We start from the raw sequence: 26,542 nt of genomic DNA, 5'->3' as shown, positions 1-26,542 counted from the left end.
ATTGCGCTTTATCTTATCTAATACTTGTACATCCTGCACTATGCTGGGATCGGCAGAAAATATGAAATCTAGTAAATGGTCGTGTGGCGCAGAGGTAGAACACCGGGCTTCTAATCTGAAGGTCATAGGTTCGAATCCTCCTCCAGTCCACTACAATTTCAGGCGCCTGATACCGGCAAAAAAATATTGCCGAGAGCCAGTGGGGCTGTTCAGGTGCAACCAAAAAACTAGGAAGGCCCACTAAGCTTCAACACCCTCACCATTGGCCTCCCTGGTGCAGTCTTCGCCCACTACCTCCCTGCAATTAACTCTCGCTATGATGCCAAGTAAAACAAAAACACACAGACACAGGTTTGTAGGTTTTCCTATTTCTCTGAACTCATCTGTTGAAGCAACGGATTAAACAAATAACTGTCTTGAATAGTTGCGTGTCACAGCACTGCCATGCACATAGCCGCACTTGTGCAGTTGATGTCAACTCTCTGGCTGGGAGCGTGGTGCCCGTGAGGAGAAGGGCAAATGGTGTTTGGTTGGAAATTTAAGCACTTTCTGCAGCGTGTAGGGATTTAATGCTGTTAGCACGCATTGTATGCACCGCACTTGTCGGCTCAGTCAGCCCAAAATGGCCAGACCTGGTGAGGGGCCTTTTCGGGCCAGTTGGCAATTGACACAAGTGGATGCCAGAATGAAGAGATAGTCCAGCCTAACAAGACAGCCAGCTCTCACGGAATATAATCTTTGTTACTTAAGTTATGCATGTTGTTTTTATTCCACTTTCTATAGGACATGACTATGCTTCACCAGCAGTGAATCCGCCAAAATAAAAGCATTTAATATCTTAATTTGCTCAACTACAGTGTCCCACACCAATGGCAGATGTGAGGCACATATGTTTATGCTGTTCATTTTGATTGGTTTGACTTCTAAACGAAAAAAAAAATGTCTATTATGCTTTTTAAAGCTACATAGAGGTCTCACTTGTGGGCTATGTAAATGGAAATCCTGTACAACCGACACTAGGTGCACTATCCAATGGTTCACACAAAGCGCACATGTGTATAGGTGTTCTCTGGTGCGCTTTTCACATCGCTGGGCGCGGTGGCAATTTAGGTTCCTCAGAGGTGTTTCATCGTTTGGGGCAACGCATAGTACCTCACTTATTTGCAGGATATTGGCTTCAAATTCTGTCATATGAGAGGAACTCATATAGTTTTAATTTGCCTGTAAAGGTATCACAGCTGTCTACCGGTACACTGAAGACAAGCATACATGATGATGATGATGAAAATGTTGCATTATTGGCATCCCCTTTGAAGTGGGGCAGCTTCAAATAATCTCCTAGTCTGCTTGATCTAATGAGGCTTTACTAAATCTATCAGAGTCTAGAGCGCGTGTACACCATCTACTAATCCTGCATGTCAAAAAGCAAACGCTTCAACTTGCCAAGAAAGGGATCAACGTATGTAAACAACAATCAGCAAAGCCCTGATTGTATACCACCCCAGCTACCACTGTGAAATAGCCACATGCAATATGAGATGCTTCCTCGCACACCAGTTTATATTACCTGGAAGACGAGAGTCCACCTGTTTACTACACATGTAGCATGACAGATTTTGCGAAATGCGTCAAGAAAAGCAAGCATGTGCGCCTAATTGCTGTGCTTGTGGCTTTGAAGACTAAAGCTGCAGCAATTACACAACTCGTGAAAGGCTCGCATGATGGCACACAAAGCACCAATGTAACAGACGCGATAGCTGAGTGCACAATATTTGCCGTCTTGAATGCATGAAGTACACAGAAGCACACAGCATCTTTCACAACATGGTGGCAAACGTCGTGGCCGTCATATTCTAGTTGCTTGTGCTGGCTCGTCCAAAAATCTGTTGACAGCTCGGAGAGTTCACGGCAGTCCTCGTATTCTGGTCCGCGATAAACAAATGTGATTCTGGCAGCTCTCAGATTGGTGGGCGGAGCTTCCTAAGCGGTTTGAGAAAATTGAATGCGAGGCAGCAGTCCCAAGCACTCTGGGACGGTCAGGGACGGATAATCGAAGAGGCTTACTGACGCATCACAAACGTTTATTTGGTGTTGTGGTTGAATAAATCGTCAGATGTTGCTAAACAAGATCAAACAGAAGGCGTGGCTCTGGGTGGCTGGCAAGAAAAGTTTCGGTATCGCGGGATTGTAGGCCGCATTTTGATTGTAAAGAGCATTGAAATGCCAAAGGGTGTGTCCTTTTGAATTTGTGTTGAACAACTTTTGTTTGCCTACGTCAATTTTGATAGTTCGTTTTGCATTCACCTCAGTATAATGCAAGGAATGCATTGTGGTGCTAGACCTGATAAGTAAAATGAGGCCTTGCGGCTATGTGTTTCAGCGAGTGAGACATTTATGGTTAAACATGATCACTCACTATTTTGGACGTGGCATGTGCCAATAGGTGTTGCTTGGCACAATTTATTGATGTAGTGCTTGTGTCCTCTGATCAGATTAACTATGAATACGTTTCATAGGAACATACTCGAAATAATAATTAGACCACGCGCGGTGACCATTCTAACTAGATCAAAGTGATTTTTTTTGCTTTGCCATTGATGCCGATGGCAGACGTTTCTCGATTTGGTCACGAAGGTATAGCAGATTTTAATTTACCATTAAGGCTGCGTTTCCGAACTTTATATGATAATGCATGACTGCGTACTGCATGAACCGAACAGCCCTGAGTTTGTGTAAGCAAACCGTTCTTCCCTTTGTGCTTTGAATGAAAGCATGTGCGCTGTACTGACAAAAACTTTCTAATGTTGTGAATAGCAGGATGTCAAAATTGTTTTCTTATTAATGGTGAGAAGGTTGTACATTATTAGTGAACTATTAGAAAATATTCTATATTCGATTTGCCTCTGGCAGTGTTCAATTCGTATTCGATTCTGTCTCAAAAACTACTATTCACACACTTGTGATCTTGGGCGATGTTTTGTGTAATACACACAAAAGATTTATTGAATTCCTTGAGCAGTCTCACATCAGCCTCAAGTGCATTCGAGGGCATGAGGCATTGTATAGTGCTTTGCATGGGCTGCCGTAATTTTTTTTAAAGCTATTGCTATGACCAAACACCTGGCTATTATCACCTGTTTGATAAGGCCTGTATGTGTAGCACATCTATAGGTGGCTGTACTCTATTGCACTTGCTTAAGTGTTGTGCTTTTGGGCCCTCCTTATAAACTGCTAGATTCTCCACATTTGTCTGGCCTACTGGCGCTATCCTCTGATAGGGGTTATTTTTGTGTGCAATATCCTCGCTGCTCATTTATCTGCTTTTGCCACAGAGGAAGACAGAGCTGGCTTGCGCCTACAGGGATGCACCAATGGTGCCATCTTACACCAAACCATCGAGCTGTGCCAACCTGTGCAAAAACACTAATATCGAATCAAGTCGCTAAATTTTCTGGCATGTGCGTGTTATGTGGCAACCGCACAGCTATGTGTTGGCTAGCCATGGAATGCAAGCCTAAGCAATGCGTTTCATCATCTTTGGAGTGTGTTTGGTGGAGCATTGTAACTTGGCTGCAGCAAAAAAGAATCATTTTGTGCGGCATTACGAATGTTCATCAAAGGCACGAAGCTACGAAGAAAGCCCACACTGTGTAGCAAAGCTTCGTAGTTGAAGAAACATTCGTCCAGGATTCGAACCTGGGACCTTTCCATTGTGGTTTATATAAGCATGCCATGCGAATCAGCTAAAGAACAGGCTCTCAATTTGTGGGACAGTTGGGAAAGAAAGCCGCACTCTCAGCTGAATTCGTACAGTCTATTATTTAGCTTGTAGCTCAGCAGTTTCGTTATACATTTTAGGGATTGCTGGTGCGCCTTATTGGTAAATTTGTGCCAATGAATGGCGCACACCCGTGCGTGTAACGTTTCAAATATAATTTGCTTCACGTCCAGCTACCTGGGTGATGTAGTGCGGCACGTCGGCAGACGACCTGCTTGCTTTCGCTCTTGGCCAGAGATATCCAGTTGGCATCCGTAATCGTCACTGAAATTTGGACTTCGGGTACTCTGTTTTCTGCATGACGACACGACACAAAATTAGACTTTTGCCGCCACAAAATGCAAGCTCAGCATGTAAAGTTTCCGTTTTAGTCAACCTGAGTGGCCAAATGGCAGTTGTGAAAGGTTGGAGAATATGCAAACTACAGAAACTGCATTCACGGCAGCAATGTTAACGACGTCAGTTGTGCAGATCGAGTCCGAAAATTTTAATAAACCATCATTCGGCGTCCATAATATTGGTCACCATTTTACAGTGCTCGCCAGCCTCAGGGGCGAGCAGCGAACAGACGTACAGTTTAGGGTTGGTAGTATTGATGAACGATTAATCGATGAAAAGTATCCCGCAAAACGATGAATCTTCATTGATGTCAACCTTTCATTGAATCAACTGAATCGATTAGACCTGTTCGATTAATCGTTTTTGAGAGTTTGACAGGAGTGGCGTGACAATATTGAAATCATACTGGAATGGCGGCGCACGAGTAGTGACTGTGCGGCTGTGGTAGAGAGACTGTTTTTTCCTGAGTCCCGAGTGATGCCGAGCCGAGTGTTTGCCCTCTCTTCCCCCACATGTGCACCGTACACGCCACCCAAAGCCGGAGGCATGAAATTTCCTCGCAGTTAGTCGTTTACCACACTTCAGTCCGCTAAAGACATGACGCAGCATGTGCGCCAATTTGGAGCATGTATTTTACATAGCGATGGCGTTCATGTTAATTCCAGCCAATCTATAGCGTCCGAGCATTTATTCTCGCATGCTGATTGTATGGCCATTCAAAGATGGCGTAGGTTTCACTCAAACATCCCAGCCAATTGACATTCCTACGCTCTGTAGAAAAGAGCATGTGGTTTAAAATCCTAAAGAAGCAACTTTCTTTTACCCTGTGCATACTGCAATTTCTTGCAGTTGGACTTAACTTTTCACTTTTGCTATTTTTCTTGTTTCTTGTTTAACAGTACTGTACATGGATTCACCAGTGTCATTTATCTTATTTAATTCTGTACTAAATGCCATTTTATAACATATATTATTTATCATTTCAAAAGCCACTAGTTCCAACTATATTTAGTCTTTAACAAGTTAAAAAAATTTTAGGGTCCTTCAGCAGTAGATAAATGTGTTTAAACCTTTTCAAAAGTGCCAGGCAAAAATTTCAATTAATTAATCGATGAAAAGCCCTGCATCGAAAGCAATTAATTGATTAAAGGCTGACATGATGAATGATTAATCGTTAATTCAATAAAAAAATTAATCGACCGTCCCTAGTACAGTTGACTTGATTTAATTAGAGATATCATTAATAAAAATAAGGAACAGCAGGGGTCTGAGTACAGATCCCTGTGGAACCCCAGATGTTACATCAACACACGGAGAACATTTACCATTCAGAACAACTTACTGTTTCCGTGATGTCATCAATACTACCAATAGTCCATTATCCATTTTTTTTACCGAGTTATCAATGTTAATGTACACAAGTTTCTGTATTAATAACTGATGCGAGACAGTGTCGAAGGCCTTCTGAAAATCATAAAATAAACAATCAATCTGTCCTCTACAATCGAGACTGGAGGCTATATCGTGGTAAAATTTGAGTAACTGAGTTGTACAAGAAAAACCTTTTCGAAATCCATGCTGTTGAGTATTTAAAAATCCCATTGACGTAATGTGTTTAATTAACGACGTATAAACAATGTGCTTGAAAGTCTTACAACATTGTGGGGTGAGAGATGTAGGTCTATAATAACACACGTCTGCTTTGCTACCTTTTTTAAAAAGTGGTACTACGTACGCTAGCTTCCAATCGTCAGGTAGCTGACCTTCACTGAGAGACTTGTTGAAAATTACAAAAGGGTATTTAGCTTCCTCTCAAGAGCAGTTTTTTGAAATTCTAGGAGATACGAGGTCTGTTATAAATGTATCTGACCTTTGGCCGAAGAAAAAAAATTGGCATAACTGGAGCGTTGGAAACCTAATCACCCTCAAAGTAGTCTCCTTGGGACTCCACGCACTTCTTCCAGCGGTGCTGCCATTGTTGGAAGCATTCTGAGACCTCTTTTGGAATGGAGTTTAGCTCAGCTGTCGTTGCAGCCATAATGTACTCTCTTGTCTGAAATCACACTCCTTTCAATGGCCTCTTGATTTTGGGAAACAGCAGGGTATCAGGAGAATAAGGAGCCTGTTGAACTACAGGAGTCTGGTTTTTCACCCAAAAAGTCTGAATCAAGTGCGAGGAATGTGCAGGAGCATTGTCGTGATGGATGCGCCAATTACCTGTTGACCACATCTCCGGTCTCTTGCCCCGCACAGCATCACGTAGGCGACGGAAGCCATCCCTGTAGTACTGTTTGGTGATTGTTTGACCCTGTGGTGCGTACTCGTGGTGGACCACACCGTGGGAGTCAAAGAAAGCAGTCAGCATCACTTTGACGTTGCTGCGCACTTGGTGGGCCTTCTTTAGTTTTGGGTGACGTGGAATGCTTCCATTGTGCTGACTGGGATTTGATTTCCAGGTCGTACCCAAGACTCGTCACCAGTGATTATGGTGTTCATCAAGTCGGGGTCACTGTTTGTGGAATCCAGCATGTCCTGTGAGACTTCAACACGAAGTTGCTTTTGCTCCACCGTGAGCATCTTTGGCCCGAATTTCGCCGCAACTCTCTTCGTGTCCAAATCTTCGGTCATAATGGAATGTTAGAAAAAGTGCTGATGCCCACCTCTTCCGCAATTTCTCGGATAGTCACACGACGGTCCTGCATCACCTCAACGTTCACTTTGGCAATGACCTGGTCATTTTGGCATGACGACTGGAGCGTGGCTCACTCTCCACCGATGTGCGACCGTCTTTAAACCGGTTGTACCACTCTTTAATCTGTGTGCTGCTCATAGCATCGTCACCGAAAGCCGCCTGGATCTTCCTAATGGTTTCCACTTGGCTGTCGCCCAGTTTTTGGCAAAATTTGATGCAGTAGCGCTGCTCCAGTCGCTCCGTCATTTTCTTTGCAATAAAAAACCAGACGAGAGCACTGTGTACTACCTCACTCAAACGCTGCGTCCCAGCGACTGACGCTATCGGCAGGCGAGAAAAATTTCGCGCATGCGCACGAAGGTTCAAGGTCGGCTGATGCAACGCTCTTGCTTCATATCCATCAGGTGTTCGCAAAAAAAAAAAGAAGGTCAGATACTTTTCTAACCGACCTATCCGGTCCTATACCTATACCATCCGGTCCTATAGCTTTACATTCTTTGATGTTTTCAAGAAGCTTTATTATACCTTCCATGGGAAATCAATATAGGCTCCATTGCTGCGTATTTCTCTGACGATGGTTGAAGCGAAATCGTAGCCTTCGCAGTGAATACAGATTTGAAGAAATCATTAAGTACGGCAGCTTTTTCTATGTCATTGGTAATTATCCTACTATTATGTTATCTGGAGGGCCAGAACACTCCGTACTACACCTCTTAAAGAACTTCCAAAACTTATTATTATTTTTGAAATCGGTGGCTAGCTTTAAAAATTAACGGTCTTTACACTCCGCTAATTTAGTTTTATACAGTGCCGTCAGATTCCGTAATTGGTTTAGAGATAATGATCTTTTTCTTTTGCAATGTTCTGAATACGCTCTCTTGTGCCGACGGATCAGTCGAATTAGGTCGCCATTGATCCATGGCTTTCCCTTTCGCTTTACTTTGTTACTTCGAGCACTAGGGACGTAACTTTGGGTGACTGAAAGATCAACCATAGCTCATTAGTATTTAGGGAATCGGCTAAACACTCGAATGATAAATAGTGGTCGTCCAACTGTTTTGAAATTTCTGTGTAGTTTGCTTTGTGGTAAAAGTAAATAGTGCGGGACTCACTAATTTTGGAGGGCGGAGAAGCAATAGTGTGATGAGGAAAACAACAAACTCGCCGGTTTCCAGTTGGGCCCAGGATCCGTTTAATAATGACACGGCAGACGGGAGCTTGCTACACGAAACACAGACTTTAAACAGACACGCTAACAGGATACAGACGATTTACATACACATGTACATGGCCTATAGTTCGGAAGTTGTCCTTCCATATAAAACACGTGCCTAACATTCGCCCGTATGCATCGTCGTTGTGGTGCCCGTGACGGTGGTTGTGACGGTGGAGCGCTGTTGTGGCTACGTCGCTGCTGTCGCGCCGCACCTTTTCGCACCACGCCGCTCCTTGTCGCGACGTGGAAGCAGGAGAAACAGCAGGCCGGTAGAGCACCAGGCCACTGCTGTACTGGCCAGTAATGCCTGACCTGCAACGCCTCGGCTGCTAAAACGGCACTCTCGGTCGGCGGACAGGTAGCTCAGGTGCCCCGGTGGCCAGCAGGAAGCACTGCACCAGGCCGCTATCACAGCAGGCCGCTGGTACACAGGAGAGCAGAGCCACGAGCCGGATCTGCGACCAGGTCCGCACGGTAGCAGGACACCCGGTCGCCAGTCCTCGGGCTCGCTCAGCAGGCTGGTAGCGCAGGTGTTCCGGTCCACATCATGAAGCACTGCACCAGGCCGCTATTACAGCAGGCCGCTGGTGCGCAGGAAAGCCCAGCCACGAGCTGGATCTCCGACCAGGTCCGCACGGTAGCTGGACACCCGGTCGCCGGTACCCGAGCCTGGAGCCGCCGTTTTGCGAGCTTGCGTTCGAGGCTGCCGCTCGCTCTCACGCTCTGCCTGCTCTCGTGCCACTTCTTTGTTCGTGGCACGTGGTGGTCTTCTTCCATTACCATCATCACCAATCCTCTTCTTGTAGCCACAACACAATCATCATTCGAAGCAGGTCTTCTCGCCACCGCACGCCACTATCCACATCATCACAAATAGCCAATCTAGCAACAACAACGTCATGGTCACTTATACCGGGAATAACACTCACATTTAACAAAACATCCGGGACATTGCAAAACAAGTCAAGAAGATTGGGGCACCTTTTTGGCTGAGAAACATGCTGATAAAAACCGAGAGAATCCGACAATGTTTTCAATTGACCAAGGGCTCGAGAAAGAATAACAGGAGGTGAAACTATGGGCCAGCGCGAGCCCTTGTCGTGATGATGTCACGCTGGGTCAGGAGGAGACTCGTAGCTTCCGACGCGCGGGTGGCGAACGTTCGCGCGGTGCCCCTTGCAGCGTCGCAAGGAACTACTTCCCTCGCAAAAAGTTCCCACTCAAAGAATAAAAGACCTGTAGACCGTTTTAGTATAAATATTTTTTTCAAGAATTCAATTTACGATCACATGCTTTTTATGTGGCAGTAAGAGCAAGAAACTAGTGCACTTGAGAGATCAGACGATCTGCAATCGTAGCCAGGCGCGAACAGAAAAAGCAGATGATCTGCAACCATAACCATGCACGTATAGAAAACTGCACTGGGTGCTTTTCAAATTTTCTGACGTAACGAAAAACGAGACTTTGTTCTTCCTACTTTAATGTCATGCGTCATAAAAAAGGCCGATCAGAGTATGCGATAAATAGCTATTGTGCGGGAAGGTTTCTGCAGCACGTTTGAGGCAATGTGGACAGCAGAGCAGAGCAGACTCTGCCGCTCGCTTCGAGCAGTCCTTCCTTCGTAACTTCTGCAGTTCCTCAACTGCTCCTCTACGAGAAGTGTTCGCCATGTATGCGTTCACTGATTATAGAAAATGGGGCACCGATGCTTCGTCCCAAACTATGTGGGGATGCGTGACTCTCACACATCCCCTATGTTGTTTTCCCCGCATGGCTCTTGTCTCCTGTAATCCGACTTCGCCGTGTGGTGTTACGGCGGCAGCGTATTACGAGCGATGGCGCTAGTGTTCCGCACTAAAGCCACCTAGCGGCGGGGTTACTTGGGTGCAAAAGGACAAAGGCGCTTCCTCTTGGCTTGGGGGGGGCGGTGAGCAGCACGCACAAACTGTTTGTGCGTGCGCCGGCCCGCTTCGCGGGACCGTCCCGAGAAGGCTTATGAGCAAAACACCGGTATGGACGAACACGGATCGTTCGAACGCACCACCATTCGCGTGACCGTACGCATGAACGATTACGCGCTGGTGTCATAGCATGGGGCGAACATATTCGCTCGCTATCCAGTCGTGGTGAGTCGGACTTCCTTGATTTGTTGCATGCCCATGTGAATGTTCTATGGGTAGTAATTTGGCTAGCGTGTATCAGTGTATGAAAGGTGCAATAAATGCCCTTTTGATTGTTTACACTACTGTGTTGTCGTTCCTTACCCGCCGTGGTTGCTCAGTGGCTATGGTGTTGGGCTGCTGAGCACGAGGTCGCGGGATCGAATCCCGGCCACGGCGGCCGCATTTCGATGGGGGCGAAATGCGAAAACACCCGTGTACTTAGATTTAGGTGCACGTTAAAGAACCCCAGGTGGTCCAAATTTCCGGAGTCCCCCACTACGGCGTGCCTCATAATCAGAACTGGTTTTGGCACGTAAAACCCCATAATTTAATTTTTATTGCGATAGCAATTATATGGACACTCAAAAGCAGATTTCTGCCGTCGGCGTCGCCGTCGCCGTGAGGTTCCGTATGACGTCAATGGAGATGAAATCGTCGCCGCGCGCCGAACGCTGTATCTGCGAGTGAAAGGGCGCGAGGGACGCACGCTTTCACGGGGAGTGAACGCACGGCGGAGAACAAACGCGCGTTCTGCGCTGTGCTCCCTTAAGGGCTGCAGAAGTAGGCGTCTCTTTTCTCCTTTACAATCACCATATATGTAGAGCAAACGCGCCTTCTTCCGACGCGCGAGAGGCCGTGGGGGAGGGGGAGGGAAGAGAGGCGACGTTTAGCTGTGGCACCAAGTGCCTATTTATATCAGAGGCTCCGGCAACAGTCACCAACGCCGCACGCATTTTGAGCGAACGCGGGCAAAACGCCGACGGCGTCGACAACAGTTCTGCGTGTTGCCGGTGCTGCTGCATGTCCAAGTTTATACAGCTGATAAAGCTGCTATCATTACTCCTTATAGCTCTCTTCAAATTTGCTATCGCAATTGATGCTTCGCCTTTCAGGTGAAACTGCGACAACTTTTTTTTTTGTTGTCGTTCCTTTGTCCCAAGAGCACATGTGAGACCCCACATCTGGCTGCCCAACGTGGACCTCTTGGGACATCGGACGATAATTTTGACAGTTTTGCTCGGTTAGAGACAACCTTTGTTTGAACTGAAGCGTATTTATAGCGTCGATTTTGATCGCTAGCGTAGGTGGCGTGCTTTCTTGAGCAAGGCGACGGTTACTGTAGCGTGTTTAAACTTTTCAACATCCTTTTCGCGAGTGGATGTCCGGAGTTAGCCATGATTCGTTAAAGATGGCAATGTCGGTATCGCTGTCCTGAAGAAGAGCTTCCACGATATCCTTTTTTGGTAAGTAACTACGGCCGTTCGAAAGCACACCCTGCATAAGGTGATAAGTTACTTCAAAGACAGGAGTGGGAAAGTCAAGGGTGGAAGATGAAAACGGGGGAGTAGAAGCACGTGTTGGTGGCTAGGATTCAAATTCAATACAGAGTCAGTCTGAGCATTGTAAGCAAAATGTTCATTGTCTATGATAAGTTTATCAAACCTGATAAGCCTTCTCTCCTGCGCTTAACCCTCTGCGGTCCGTTGTCGGGCAGGGCCCGACAACGCAACACGGCCATAGTGGTCCGCTGTCGGGCACCGCCCGGCAAGGGTGTTTGGAGGTTAAATTTCGCGGTTTTTCTCACTGCGATTCGTGCGCATTCTTTGTATACATGATGCGCCATCTCTTGAGGGATAAATAAACTTTGTTTGTTGAAGTTTACTTTTTTTGCACTAGGGTGCAGCACAATGTTCAGCACGGCTTCTAGATTTATTTTTTATTTATTTCATAATACCCCTAAAGGCCCCCGAAGGGGTATTACATAGGGGGTACGGATACATGGAAAAAATTCGAGCTTTGCGCGTTACCGAAAAAAAAAGAAAAAAAAAGAATTATACATAAGTACGACGACTAGCAACATACACAAATAAAACAGTATACGAAATAGATTAGTCGAGTAACAACTTAAAACAAATTAAGGGCATAAATAGATACAGTGTACAAGAAGCAATACGAGGTCTTGCTGGAAACTGCGTCAGTTGTCATCTTAACAAATTAATAAGACATGAATACACTTATACAATGTACACGCAGAACGGTAAAACAAATGATCAAAACAATATATACACTGAAAAACTTATGAAGAAACGCTAAAATAGTACATGATGGATATTTACGCGTAACCGCTGCGTAAAAGTTCCTGAAAGGTTGCGAAATCGGTTTGAGTAGCAATGTGTGATGGCAGGTTATTCCATGCAACTATTGTTCGGGGATACCAGATACCAGAGCGTTCTCATTTGCGCGCGGAACAGCACGTTCGCACGCAATAAGCACGCAATAAGCACGATGCGCCATCTCTTTAGGGATAAATAAACTTTGTTTGTTGAAGTTTACTTCTCTTTGCGCTAGGGTGCAGAACAATGTTCAGCACGGCTTCTGGATACCCGAGCGTTCTCACTTGCGCGCGCAACCGCAAGTTCGCGCGGCTTGCTGAGAAGCGTGACCACATTTTCACCGCGTGCGTTTTATGGTGGTGCATTAAGTGAAAGCTTCTAGAGCTTTCCATTTTCAATAGCTTTATTTTGAGGTGCACACAGCTGCAGAATCATGGTGAGAAAGAACAGCGACACCTGCAGTACCGCCGCAACCTCATCCTACAGCTGGTGGGTGACGTGAGGGCTAGAGCCAAAAAGCGAGGCCCGTCTGCGCGAAAAGAGTGCGAGGAAAGGCTAGATGAGAGGAGCCATTTCATCTACAAGCTCCCAGGCCGAAGCAGCAAGGACTGTGCCGCTTGTAGCGATCGAAAAACAAACAGAGGCAGGAGAGAAACTGTGTGTTTCTGCAAAACCTGCCTAACAACCCTGGCCTGCACCCAGGAGAATGCTTCGAGCGGTATCACACGCTGCTCAAATATCGGTAGAGGAGTTGCCTGCAGAACGCAAGGGAAAAAATAAATATCCTGCGAGTTTTTCTTCCACAGTTGGTGGTTTTGTTAGCGGCGCCACAAACTGGCAAAATAGTTTCAGACCGGAACAGCCGGAAAGTGGGTAAAAGTTTCGGACCGCAAAGGGTTAAAGACAAAGTTTTTTCCTAGCCAGGCATACACATGCGGAATAATCTTCGCAGCTTGCAGGGTGCTTGTCCATCCTCCAGTGACACTATTCAGAATGCTAGTCCATAAATCACGTTTGGCAGACAGTGTCTTCTTTAGTAGATGTTTTGTTACTTGCACTCCCTTCGTTGCCAGCCCATTTGAGCGAAGGAAATTGCGGCTTGAAATGATATGTGTGAATGGCACTTTTTTTTTTGCATAGGAACAAAATTCTTGGGAAGCGATTTGTGGGCCACCATTTGTGCATATTTCGAGGGGAATTCCATGGCGTACAAATATAAGGCCAAGCTGATCGTTTACATGGCAGTTCATAGTTTGTGAAAGGAGGTGCAGTTTGGGGTAATTTGAGTATGCATCGTGTATGGCGGGGTATGTTTTCGTGTTGTGTTCAAAGAGGTCAAATCCTACGTGAGCTCATGGTACAGCAGGCATATGGCCTGTTGGCAGCCGTGGTTCACTTGGTTGCCGGTATGCAAGGCGTCGACATGTGAGTCATTCAGATACTGTTTCTGCTATTGGTGAACCCTACCTGGTGGCCAGTACTAGCTTTGCCATCCCCTTGCATTCTGCCATGCTCAAGCGCACTTCATGTAGTCATTGGAGCATTGCATTCCTGAGCCATTTCGAGATTATGACCTTCGATCCTCCCACTAGTATGCCGTTTATGCATGTTAGCTCCGCTTCGACTGGTGCTAGTGGGCCTGTGACACTGTGGCCACTTTCTAAGGCCTCAATTACCTGCCTTAGGTGGTCGTTTTCCTTGGTTTCTTTTGCTAGCCGGTCTGCCATTGTGAGGCTGAAGAGTTTATTTACGGCTAATGCTGCATGGATTGTGGTGTTGTCTGTCTCATTTTCACGGAACCGCCGTCTGCTACCGTCTGCTATCCTGGACAGTAAGTCGGCCTAAAACAGGTTCTTTCCGGAACGTACTGCAATGAAATGTCCAAAGGCATTAAGTGCAGGAGAAAATGCTGGAGACGAGGTGGCATGTTGCATAAGTTCTTTTGTGCAATTGCAAGGAGGGGCCGGTGATCTGTTTCAAATGTGTGTGGAAACCAATAATAAAATAACGGAAGTGTTTTTGCATGCATACATTATTCCAAGCGCTTCCTTTTCAATTTGGGCATATCTTGATTTGGCATCAGACAATGAGCGGGAAGCATAGGCGACTGTGTATCAGTTCTTGCCATGCAACTGAAGAAGAGCTGTACCCAATGTGAATCTCGATGAATCTGATGTTGTCTTTGAAGGTTTTGATAGACTGCTAGCTGTTGAAAACGTATCGCGCAACCCTTTCCACTCGTTTTGTCTGCGCTCACTTGTTCAGTAAAACAAGTGATCGGGTTCTGCACACATGTTCTTAGTTCTCCCTGACAAGATTGAAATAAATCTGCCAAAATAATTTATGGTGCCCACCAGCTTCTGTACGCCTTGCTTTGACATGGGTGGTGGCATGCTCACGACGCAATTTACCAGCTTTCCTTGTGGGTTGATGCCGTCTTTAGAAATGAAGTCACCCAAAAATTGTACCCCTTCAACGCCAAAAACAAATTTTTCACGGTTGAGGATTAGGCCGGCAGCTTGTGCTGTGCAGGGCAGCTCGAAAGTGCCTGTCGTGCTCCTCTTGGGTTGCGCCCCACACAAGCACGTTGTCGATGCATGTTCCGTCTAGGCCATCGTAGATGCTATTCATTGCCCTCTGAATCACTTTGCATGCAGTGCGAATTCCGAAAGGAACACTAAGAAAATAGTACCAGCCGAATGGCGTGCCGAATGTAGAGATTTTGGATGATGCCTTGTCGAGTGGAATTTGGTAAAACCCACAATTGGCGTCTCGTTTGCTGAACACCTTGGCACCCACCAGCTCGGCGTCTATTTGGTCTCGAGATGGGAGCTGATCATTGTTTTAAGCACCAATTAACGTGTCTCAGGCCCATACAAATCCGTAGACGGCCATTCTTCTTGGGGACAGCACCAAGTCAGAGGGTTCATGTAATCTTTGGATGATTTTGTGCCGTTCCATGCCTGCAAGCTCAATACGTTTCGGCTCTTGAATGGTGTGTGGAATTCGGCTGTTGGCAGCACAACTGGTGTTCCAGATGAATGCTTCCTTCGAGCCGGTGAACAGCTGTGGAAATTTGCTGAGCACCCGAGGCTCCCTTTGAACCTGCAGGCATTGGACTCTCTTAGAGACCAGATCGAAGTGCTCATAAGCCTCTAGTCCTAAAAGTGCTTGCCTACCTTTTTTGCCTATAGAAAAGTGTGTCGGCTCCTCGATTTCACCAATCCTGAGCACGACCCCAAAATGCTCGATAATGCCACCACTGTAGCCTGTCACTACTGTGGCCAAGGTTTTTTACCAAGCTCGACGGAAACTCGTCAGGAAGTCACACGAGAAATATTTGGTAACAAAGGCAACATTTAACTATATTCAAGGCATCAATACAAAAATGTCTTCTTTTCTCTGTCCCTTGGTCCGATCTGGCTGTCGTTCCGAGCCGCCGTCGCTCGGTTCGAGCTGGGGAGAGGGTTTCTTCCTCGCTTGCAGTTTTATTTCTTCGGGCCCCTCTTCATTCCCGGGGTTGTTCTCGCGCCTTTTGCAGAAGATGGTCCCCGCTTCTTTTCTTTTCTGTCTTTTTCTACATCCTCTCCTCCCAAATGACCAAGGCTGAACGACCTTGCCGAAGGGCAACTTGACGACACAAGACCGACCCGCACGACTCCGTCATGCCCTTTGAACAGCTCAGCAATGCAGCCAGTTTTCCACATATGTGATGGCGAGTGGTCTTCCTGCAAGATGACGAGATCGCCAGTCTTGAGGGCCTTGGTTTCACTCAATGATATGCAGTGAGCTTACTGCAGCTGTAGCAGATATTCTCTTCGCCACCGTTTTCAGAAGACATCTGTTAGTGATCGACGGTACTTCCAACGTCGACCAATGTCGGTTCTTGAAGAAGGGACGGCTACGGCTCTTGCTTCTGGCAAACTTATCACTCGACTCCCTGTCAACAGGTGAGATGGAGTCAGAATTGATTCTTCACCAGGCTCTTGTCCATCATATGTCAGTGGATGCGAGTTGATGGTAGCTTCTATGTCAGACAGTGCTGTGAGAAGTTCTTCAAAATTGAGGCTTTGGGGGCTGAGAATTTTCCACAAGGAAACTTTGACGGATCTCACCATCCGTTTCCACCAACCGCCCCACCAGGTGGCTTTTTCTATGATGAACTTCCAGGTGATTCGCTACAAACTGCAGTAGTCCTTCGCTTCGTGACTTCGTACAGTCTCCCGATATCTTTTGAAGCTCTCAAAGCATTGTCACTGTATATTGTTGTTGGCAGCCTTCTGCGAGCGATGAAGTGCTCGAGTGCAAGTAGAAAACATTCAGAGGATACATTTGACACCAATTCTAGGTGAATTGCTCTCGTCATGGCACAGGCGAAGAGAGCAATGTAGCTCTTCGCGCTGTTGTTTCTCGTCTTTGTATACAGGGGCCTGCAAAATCAATGCGGACTACTCCAAAGGCCTGATTGCAGTTCACTCTGTCGCTAGGAAGGAGCGCCGTTGGTGCAGTAGCTGGCTTAATTTGGTGCCGCAGGCATATCCGGCAACTTGAGATTACTTTTTTCATAAGCTGGTGGCAACCTTGTATCCAAAAATGTTCTTGCAGCTCTGTCATGTTCGCCTGCACACCTCCGTGCAGTGTCCTAAGGTGAGCGTCGTTTACCAGAAGCTTGGGGACAGCGTGTTCTTTAGGTAGTAGCACTGGGCGCCTTGGCTCGTGAGGCACCGAGGAGAACTGCAGGCGACCTTTCACACGCAGAAGCCCCTCAGCGTCGAGGTAAGGCTGAAACGTAGTGACTTTGCTGTTTGGGGGTAAGCTCTTCTTTCGATTAAGGGCCGCAATCTCTTGCGCGAAGCCCATCTCCTGAACGTGGCGAATCCAATAGTTTTCAGCTTCGTGCAGTTCAATTGAGGTGAGATGTGCATCGTTGCTACGTACTCGTTTCCGACAGTTGCTGTACTGCTCTGCCAGCAGCAATGGCGTCATTTGGGATACTTCTGTCAACAGTCCCACGATGTGCTTCTGTGTTTCTCCATTGATTGGCGAATTAAAGCAAGTAGTGTCCTCATTCATTGCAGGCCATACATCCGGCATCTCGACCAACCAATTTGGTCCTTTTCCACGACAGCGCGCTTTCACGCAGGGACTTCGCCCTCATACCCCTTGTTAGGCAATCCTTTCCTGGACAATGCCTCCATTTCTCCGGACTGCTGAAGCTTTGTATTTCCCTCAGGTGGTTCTCTACAAATGTCTTCCATTCTTTAGCTGTGCTCTTTATCCAAAAGAGTGTTATGGTGGAGTCTGACCACAGGCACACTGGTATGGGCTGGCCTATTACACTCTGAAGGTAAGCAGCCATTTGAGTCCCAAATAACGCAGCCATCAGCTCAAGTCGCGGCAGAGATATCGCCTTCAGTGGAGCCACACGGGACTTGGCAAAAATGAGGTTTGCACTCACCCCTTCGATGCCACTCTCTTCTCGCAGATAAGCGCAGGCACCGTATGCTCTCGGGCTTGCATCACAAAAGGTGTGCAACTGCCATGAAGCTGTTTGACTGGGCACAAAGCAATGCGGGAACCAGTACTCTCGTAGGCTGGGGATGTCCAGACACCAAGCTTTCCATTCTTCCGCCAAGTCTTCTGGAAGCTGTTGATCCCATCCTAGTCCTCATTCCCAAAGTTTTTGGAAAAGCATCTTAGCTGTAACCATGAACGGGGCGAATAAACCCAAAGGATCAAATACTTGTGCACTACCCGCACAATCAAATACTTGTGCCTGTAGCACTACCCGTTTTGTGCTGACACCTGTGTTGACAGCATTCAGCACTGCACCTATCGATATTGTCATATGGTCATTCATGGGCGTCCATAGCAACCCCAATACCTTCAGTACTTCATCTTGTTCTTGGGAATTGTCCTCCGTAAGTACCTCACGAACCACTCCTGAATTCGACGACCACTTTCTCAGGTGCATACCAGCATCATTTATTATTTTCTTAGCGTCTGTGGCTATGTTTAATGCTTGTTTTACTGTGCCAGCGCTGGTCACCAAGTCGTGAACGTAAAATGAACTTTTCAGTATAGCGGCTGTCTCTTGAAGCTCACCCGTCTGTTGATCAATATGTTGGAGTAGGGTGGCCGTCAGTAAGTACGGGCTTGCCATTGTGCCAATGGGTACTCTCGTCATTCTCCATTCTTCAATATCTGGCAAGTCGCTAAAGTTTAGCCGTGGGCGACTGTACGACAAAAATCATAGTGAATCTCTGTCTTCATGTTGTACCTCGCTTTCCAGAAATGCCTTTTCGATATCTGTTACGAGCGCCACCCTTTGTAGACAAAACCGCAACAGAATTCGCCCCAAGTCGCTGATGAGATTTGGGCCATTTTTTAGATGTTCATTCCATGAAAATTGTCCCGGCGCATGTGATGAGGCATCGAACAGCACTCGTAGTTTTGTAGTAGTTGAGTCATTCCGAATTACTGGTTGGTGCGGCATGTAATACAGTGGGTCGGGGGGGGGGGGGAGTGTCTCGGACTCCGTCACGTATTCTGCATGCCCCGATTCCAGGTATCCTTGGATTGCTTTGTCATATTGCTCAGTGAGTTCTTTGTTACGTCACAATTTCTTTGTCAATTTTCTAAGCCGTTGCCCCGCCATATTCCGGTTGTCGGCCAGATCGGTTGCTTCTTTCTTCCACGGCAACGCTACCTCATATCGCACGGCTTTCTTCGTTATCTTGGCAATGCTTGAATGCTCGGTCGTGTGATTCTGGGATTTATCTGAGATGCCGATGGGTGTCCAATTCCCAAAACTTCTGCAGCATCGTTTCCACATTCTCTGCAGTGTCCATGCCGATATTTAAAATGCAGACATTTGCTGTTATGACAAAGCTGGTGTTTACGCTGAAAGGGCCCTGGAACGTCCAACCGAATGTTGTGATGATAGCCGCCAGCCCCTGGTTCTCTTCGCTACGTTGAACATCCCCGGTTAGGAACTTCCAGAGATGGTCAGCTCCAATTAACATTGCAATTCCAGGAACAGCTGGCATGTCCTTGTAAAGGAGTTTATCGGCAGTTATTGCTTCTTCTTGTTCCAACTGCTGTATGAAGGCATGTTCTACGGGAACTGGTAGAACGTCCTTGCATGTGAAGGGCACCTCGACAGCTTCTATAGTTGTTTCCTTTCCAGTGCACTGACTCTAAACTCGAAGTTAGACAACACGGCGACTTCGGTCATCAGCCACAGTGCTGTCGAAAGTGTTTAGGTAGAAGTCGGTGGGTTCCCAATGTCTGCAAGTTGAGTACCTTTGCTACATCTTCTCGAATAAAAGTCCTCTGGCCGCCGCCGTCTATGCCGCCTCTGAGGTAGCCCCACCTACTTTCGCCAATGGTCCAAGTACGGAACGCTTGAAGAGCCACTTCTTTGTCTTTTTCTTTTTTTAAGGCTGCATGCATGTTAGTCGCGAGTACCTCCTTAAGCTCTGTTGCTCTCCAGTCGGGGTTGCAAACGAAGGAGGCATGTCGTTTATTGCAGTGAACACAGTTTACATTTCTTTTACACTGCTTCGACTGGTGCCCTCCAACTGTGCAGCGAAAACAGCGCCCCGCTCGTCCCATCTTCGCTAGCTTTTCTTTCAATGGGATGGGAGCCATGCAGACCTCTGTGTCGTGTTCCCCTGACTTGCAGAAGAAGTACCTCCTCACCCGCTCTGGGTGCGTGTGAACTGCTGCACTCGGGGTGGCTGGCGTCTTTCGTGATTTTCTTGGCGTGTTTGCTTTGGTTTACTGCTCTCCTTTGCGGAATGCGCAAACTCCCTGCACTGCTCCCTGCTTCCTGTTTCAAGAAGAAGAAAGTCGAGTATTTCGGAAAGTTTTTCGTCTACACCGGTCACCATTACACTCAGGGAGGACGATGCTTGTCCTCCCGATTAATCCGCAGACACGTTAGATCTGCTGACTCGGCTTGCTTGTCTATGGAATTCGACGATCATATCTTGAGGGAGCGATGATAGGATTATGTCACACAGCATCGCCGAGTACGTGGATGCGCTGACGCCTAGTCCTCGCAGACCACGAATGTGCGTCTGTATGTGGTCAAACAATCGACGCAGTCCCCATACATCAGCCGACGAAGACACTTGTGGTAGTGACCTTAATTTCCCAAGATGTTCTTGTTGTATCCTTTCTTTGTCGCCGTATCTACATTGTAATATGTCTATGGCATCCTTGTAGCATGCTTCTGTCGCTTGCTGTCCTTTAATGGTGGCCATAGCTGGTCCTGTGAGAAGCGACCTTAGGTAGTGAAACTTCTGCGACTTTGATAGACCGGCGTTGTCATGCACTGTCTGCTTGTAACATTCCCAAAAAGTTTGCCTAGAGGATAGCTCTTCGCTGAATGTCTCCAAACGCAGCGTTGCTAGTTCAATTCCATGCTGTTGGACTGGCATAGACGTGTGCATTGACTGTGTTGTTTGCACATTGCTTGGCAAAGTGATTGTCGCGACAGGAGCTGTAATCCTAGCCTCGAGAAGCCCCATGGTGTTGTTCGCTTTTTCGTCATACTGCATGCATTCGGCATAGTCTTCTTCGAAGATATCGTCCGGAAGGCACATTTCCAAGTCTGTGTTGACCTTTCGTAGTTTGCTGTTGTTCACTTCAAGACGTTGTAGAAGAGCCGATAGCTGCATGACGTCTGTGCCTTCCAACTCTGTGGTAGCCTCTTTTATTATGATGGTGTTCTGTCGCCGTAGGGTCCTTCGCTTTGCCTTGATTTTCTCCATGTTGCCTTTCCCTTGTTCTTTCTCGCGGGCCGTTGCGCACCTTTCAGACGATGTCATCCATCCCGGGTTTCGGCACTATGTTGTGTTTTGTAGAATACACTTTGTTGACGGAAACTCGTCAGGAAGTCACACGAGAAATCTTTGGTAACAAAGGCAACATTTAACTATATTCAAGGCATCAATACAAAAAAGTCTTCTTTTCTCTGTCCCTTGGTCCGCTCTGGCCGTCGGTCCAAGCCGCCGTCGCTTCGTTCGAGCTGGGGAGAGGGTTTCTTCCTCGCTTGCAGTTTTCTTTCTTTGGACCCCTCTTCGTTCCTGGGGTTGTTCTCGTGCCTTTTGCAGAAGAAGGTCTCCGCTTGTTTTCTTTTCTGTCTTTTTCTACAAAGAGTGTGGGGAAGAAGGTTGGCCTGCGCACCCGTCTCAGCCTTACATCGTGATTAGCCAGCTCGGCTACCCATTCCGAGTTTAGTTGCTGGCGCATTCTCAAGGTGTAGCAATCATTCGTTTAGGACTACAGTACCCTTCAAACTTCTGTACACTTACGTTGTAATCCTTGCTTTGCTCAGCCGGCAACTGAAAGGTGTTGAAAATATCGATTGTTTCCTGACCTGCCACGTAAAGGAATATCACGTTAAGGAATATTTTTATTGTGATAGCAATTATATGGACACTCAAAAGCAGATTTCTGCCGTCGCCGTCGCCGTGAGGTTCCGTATGACGTCAATGGAGATGAAATCGTCGCCGAACGCTGTATGTGCGAGTGAAAGGGCGCTAGGGGCGCGCGCTTTCACGGGGAGTGAACGCACGGCGGAGAACAAACGCGCGTTCTGCGCCATGCTCCCTTAAGGGCTGCAGAAGTAGGCGTCTCTTTCCTCCTTTACAATCACCATATATGTAGAGCAAACGCGCCTTCTTCCGACGCGCGAGAGGCCGTGGGGGAGGGAAGGGAGGCGACGTTTAGCTGCGGCACCAAGTGCCTATTTATATCAGAGGCTCCGGCAACAGTCACCAACGCCGCACGCATTTTGAGTGAACGCGGGCAAAATGCCGACGGCGTCGACAACCGTTCTGCGTGTTGCTGGTGCTGCTGCATGTCCAAATTTATACAGCTGATAAAGCTAATATCATTACTCCGTATAGCTCTCTACAAATTTGCTATCGCAATTGATGCTTCGTCTTTCAGGTGAAACTGCAACCACTTTTTTTAATCCTAGATGAAAGGCTGAGCATCACCCGCTGCGGTGGCTCAGTTAGCTAAGGTGTTGCGCTGCTGAGCACGAGATCGCGGGATCGAATCCTGGTCGCTGCAGCCGCATTTCGATGGAGGCTAAATGCAAAAACGCCCGTGTGCTTGCGTAGGGGTGCACGTTAAAGAACCCCAGGTGGTCAAAATTAATCCGGAGCCCTCCACTACTGTGTGCCTCATAATCAGAACTGGTTTTGTCTCGTAAAACTCCAGAAAGAAGATTTGTCCGCTCTGGTATCATAGCGGTGGAGGAAATATCATCCAGTTTTCTGCAGCACCCTCGAACAGCTCCCGTGGCGGCAATGCTTTCATGGTGCCGTTTCAGCAGACAGATCAATCGGCTTTTCTGACCCCAGGTAACATCAGGCTCAGAACGAAAGTGGTCTTTATTGCAGTGCCTTTCATACATAGGTTAGTCATCATCCTTGCCAGACTCACTACACAATTCCAATACACCATCTGGACATTTGTGGGGAAAGAACTTGAGTCGTCAGCTTCTTCGGACCAAGTGTGCCAAGCGGCAGTTAATGACAAACATTACTTTCTTTCCTGCTGTATGTACTTGTGGAACTGCAAAGACTAAAGTGCTTCTTCGTCCCGCTGAAATTCTGTAGCCGGCCCTAGTGTCCTAGAAGCAAATGTCCTCAGTGCCTCTCTATCCTGGTCGTCATCATTGTGAAAGGACAGCTTTCAAGTGTCGTAGGAAATGAGAATCTCTTTCTTCTTGTCGCAGTAAAGTTTGAAAAAGGACCAATCTCTTAAGCTGGTTGAATGTTTCTAGGTGTTGCACGATTCTTGCAGCAAATCGTTCTCAGGTAGTTTGACAGGCTTGTGCACATTTGGCACTTCCTGATTTCTCTGGCATAGCTACTTTTATGTCTTACCAGAATGTCGCATTTTTAGACAAACGTGCGCAGCCACACAAGAGATCTCGGTGACTTTCAATTTGGGCTGTTTCAGTCTATCATTTACGCATCTGTCCTTAGCTGGCAATGAGAGTTCATGTGCGACTGCTTCTCCACACATTTGACCAACTGGTTGCAATGACTCTTCGTCAAACTGGACGCAAGCTTGTGGCACGATATGTTCAGTTTATACAGTGCAGAAAAAAAAAATTATTCTTGTACCCTTAATTACTCTTGTACCATGGCTTTCTGTCCGGCTTAAGTACTGAACAACTGCAACTTTTGCTCACCTATTGATTATCATTAACTCGTTCATTGCGTAATTGTGCTAGGTGGTGATTAATTTTCTGCTTAAATGGGCCCATCCCTCAAATTGCCTCCATTCATTGAACACAGACTGTCTCATTGCAGCAGGTATATGACTTCAAGAGAAGTCGGTGCGCAATGAACAACTTGTGCTCTCCTGATGCAGTTTTGTGCACTAAATTTCAGTACTTGCTGCACATTCAGTAATGCACTATTGTCGGCATCGGCACAGGGAAGGAGGTGAAAGCATTTCTCGCGCCTAGTAAGAATTGGTATCTTAGGAATTAAGGCCTTCCAGTCACCAAACACCAAAAACGGCAACATGACACTGCATTTTAGACACTAAACATGTAGAAATACAGTCTGGCAATTTTGTAATTTTAACTTGAAGAAATGAAAGTTTGGGCATATTGCTATTAGGCTTATTATCTATGTTACCCAATTATCTCAAGGCTAGTTTGCAATTATAGTGTTATGAGCCTTATCTAGATAGTGTCCCTGATGAAAAATATACTCGTAATTTTGCTCTGGAATTGTGTTTGAACTGAAAATAACAAGCAGTTGTCACATGGAGACTTAGTATACAAAAGGTAAGGTACGAGGTGTGCTGAGGAAGACGACTTAACCAGCTGCTGCTGCTATGGTGAAGGCTGGCTAAACATGCTGTCAAGCACTAAACAAGAGTGCCTAGGTGCAGATGTGTTCAGTAAATTCATTGACCTATGGGGGGATAGCTGTTGAGTGACAGCTCCCTGGTGTGAATGTGTTGAGATATCCATTTTTGTTTTGTTTTGGTGCCTTTTCAACCGCTTCTGTGCAAGATACAGCTGTTTTTCTGCGCTGTGATCACTTGTGCCCTGCAATACCAGATGAAACAAATCCTGCCCTCTCATATCTGTGCAGGCCCCCGCAGAAGAGGACCATGACTGGCAGCTGAGCACTGCCTCCTCCCGATCCGCCGCCCCCACAGCACTGGTGCGTCCTCATCTTGCAGTGAAGCATAGCCAGCGCTGCTGTGAAGCATGCTGCGCTACAAACGTGAATCAGGAGGCAAAGTTTAGGGTAACGTCTGCTGTCGGGCTAATTGGTAATTGGTACATGACTAGAAGAGGTTTGAGGCACAAAACTTACGACACATACTACGAATAGACACTAAGAACACACACAACTCATTTATTTCTCTAATGCTTCACTATGTATAAGCCCCAGACATTAGCATAACAACACAATGAATGACTTACCAACAGGTTGACAACAAATTATCATGGCCAATCACCAAGGAACTGAAACTCATTTGTGTAGAGCGACAACGAAGGTACACTGATGAACTCTTGATAAATGAAATCAATTGCGAGGGTGTGCTTGCTTGGTATCGATTCTTAGTTTGTGTTTTATGTTGTGCTTTAAATACCTTCTAGTTCTGTAGACATTTTAGGGATTTAGCTAGTTCCTTCAATTTTTCTGTAATTCTTCCATAAGACAGATGCCACTATTTTTTCTGTAATGAGCAAAGTGTTCCATATTGGTGTTTAAATAGTGCTACTGTATGGGGTAATTTCAGGTAAGGTTGAGGGAAGGATGGCTTGCTAACATCTCTAATTGGCTTGATATGTTACTGCTTGATCCCAAAAATACATGGTTACATAGCCATGTTACTAAGAAAAGTTGTGCTGTTTTTTTTCTTGTTTTTTTTTCATTGGAAATGAATTTTGCAATTACTCCCAAGCTCTTTCCAGGACTTGACTAGCCATAACCATACCTGCCGAGTCTCCCGGATTATCCGGGAGACTCCTGATTTCGACCATTTCGTCAGGTTGTACGGTTGACAGGAAAATCTCCCAGAGATTGCAGTTGTGTCTTGTTTCTATCCACATCCAGTGCCTTGTCTGGCCACATTGGCAAAAAAAATCCAACCCTATCCAGTTCATTCGGAACTTAATGATGCATAGCATTGTTTAAGGAAGTAGTAGGGAAACCCTGCATGCATTATTTTGTTAACCGCAGCGCCTCTCTTTACCGTAGTGGTCCCAGTCTCATTCTGCTAGCGAGCGAATACTGCGTTCTGCAACTAGCAACAGTAGATTCTCCATCGTCCTCCTTGGCGTCAGCCGCTTCGGCGTTGCATAGGCCTACTGTCAGTCTTGGCTTAAAGCAAGAAGTGCGAGCTCAAAAAGTATCTTCAAGTATTTTTAAAGTAGTACTCAACCAAAGTGGTTCTGCGTATACCGCAGAGCAATGCAGAGTGTGAGCGGCAATTTAGCTCATAGTGAAAAAGACTATAATGTTGTTCCGCTTGCCATGTGTGACGAGACGCTCAGAAATGTCCTCCTCGCAAAACATTAAAGAAATGGAATTTGTTACAATCAAACATATCCAGAAGAATTTTTGAACACCGGTCATGATTGGTTAATGGTTTTCTAAAGATGAAGCACCAACAGTGACAGCACACTAAGAAGGAACAAAGACAGGACAAGGCGCTTCCTGTCTTTGTTCCTTCTTAGTGTGCTGTCACTATCGGCGCTTCATCTTTAGAAAGCTATGCACCAACTAGCCCCACAACGTGTTTTACCGCTGCTTAATGGATTTAGCATTGCGCTGCTAAGTGGGATTCGATCCCGCTGCTAAGGCTGCGGGATCGAATCCCGGCTGCGCATTTCGTACCCTGTATTGGGAGCACATTAAAGAACCCCAGGTGGTCGACTTCAATCCCGAGTTCACCAGTACGGTGTGCCTCATAATAAAATCGTGTTTGTGGCGCGTATCTAATTAATTGAACTTGTCAAAATTTTGCTTGCAAAAGTGAGATCTTGATGTTCATTTGGTCATTTCTAAAGCTGTAAAAAATTGTTTAATCAAGTTGTGTATGTGCAGATGTACTTACTGTCACTACTTGAAAAAAAAAAAAAAATAGTCGGTCGTCAGTGGGAGCGAATGACCGACCAAACCCTCCACTCCCCCAGTCAGAAAATCTTAAGGTTTTGGTTTGTCCAAATTTGGCAGGTAT

At 46.4% G+C, this 26,542-nt stretch overlaps 1 protein-coding gene across 1 annotated transcript in view; it reads left to right on the top strand.

Moving 5' to 3' along the window:
- The window catches only part of LOC119441555 (probable ubiquitin carboxyl-terminal hydrolase FAF-X), a 141,374-nt gene that overhangs the window by 8,235 nt on the left and 106,597 nt on the right, over positions 1 to 26,542 (top strand). The window contains exon 2 of the mRNA XM_049662784.1: positions 24,442 to 24,513. The gene's annotated coding sequence lies outside the window, so the exon portion shown is untranslated. The remainder of the gene's footprint in view (positions 1 to 24,441; positions 24,514 to 26,542) is intronic.

The sequence above is a fragment of the Dermacentor silvarum genome, chromosome 2, assembly GCF_013339745.2.
Source record: "Dermacentor silvarum isolate Dsil-2018 chromosome 2, BIME_Dsil_1.4, whole genome shotgun sequence".
Taxonomy (NCBI): domain Eukaryota; kingdom Metazoa; phylum Arthropoda; class Arachnida; order Ixodida; family Ixodidae; genus Dermacentor; species Dermacentor silvarum.
Note: the sequence above shows the minus strand (reverse complement) of the source record. Positions and strands in the feature narration are given on the sequence as shown.